Raw genomic sequence first — 1,088 nt, forward strand, 5'->3', positions numbered from 1 at the left:
CGGGCTTCCTGATTCATGAAAGAGTCTGTGAGACATTCTGCAGGATAGAGAAGAAAGTGACTGAACTGTCTTTGAAATTTCCTGCTTCATGGAAACGTCTGCTGGGTATATGGGCCTGTAGGCTGAAGATGGATGCCCCAACAGTACAAAAGAACTTTGCTGACTGTACAGGCAGCGAGATGTCTCTGTCATTTCTAGAGCTTGGAAGTTGCTTATTTCTTGTTTACTTAGGTAGTACTACATCCTTCTGGAGTCTTTGATGGAGTTGAAGAATAAATAGATAGTTATAATTTTCCTTAGTTATGAAAAAAGATAAAGTAGATATAAATATTGTAACTGTAATTCTTGCTTGATAACTGTTTTGCTATATGTAAATTTACTATGTTAAAGTGAAAACCTTTCTTTTTTGTTTAAACAGAAAAGGGGGAAATGATGTAGGAGGGTCATCTGTCTATGTGTTACTTTCATTGGTTAATGAAGAAACTGCCTTGGCTTTTTGATAGGGCAGGATTCAGATAGGTGGAGTAAACAGAACAGGATGCTGGATAGAAGTCAGTGAGGCAGTCGCCTTGAAGCTCCGGCCTGAGATGGATGTGGGTTAGAATCTTCCCAGTAAGCCACGACCCCGTGGTGATACACAGATTACTAGATATGGGTTAAAGCAAGATATGAGAGTTAGCCAAGAAGAGGCTAGATATAATGGTCCAGACAGTGCTTAAATGAATACAATTTGTGCGTTGTTATTTTGGGTGTAAAGCTAGCCATGCGGGAGCCGGGCGGGATGAAAAGCAGGCCTGCTCGACTCATCACTACAGATATTTCCTACCCTGAGCCATCCTTAAGGATCCCATATTGTGCAGCAATCGGGAAGAATGAATTCACTGCCCTGGTTCTATCTAAGCTTTGGTTTTGGAGGAGAGAGAGAGTAGGGCTATTGAAACACTGCTAAAGAACCTATGACCACCAAGCGACTCCTCACCCCAGGACTCTGGACATCTTTGTGATCTTATGCCTTTTGGTCAGGAGGCATTCTCTCTAACATTCACCAAATAGGGAGAACATCTTCCGTCTAGCTCCCCTCTCATCTC

This window comes from Microtus ochrogaster, chromosome 22 (genome assembly GCF_000317375.1).
Source record: "Microtus ochrogaster isolate Prairie Vole_2 chromosome 22, MicOch1.0, whole genome shotgun sequence".
NCBI lineage: Eukaryota > Metazoa > Chordata > Mammalia > Rodentia > Cricetidae > Microtus > Microtus ochrogaster.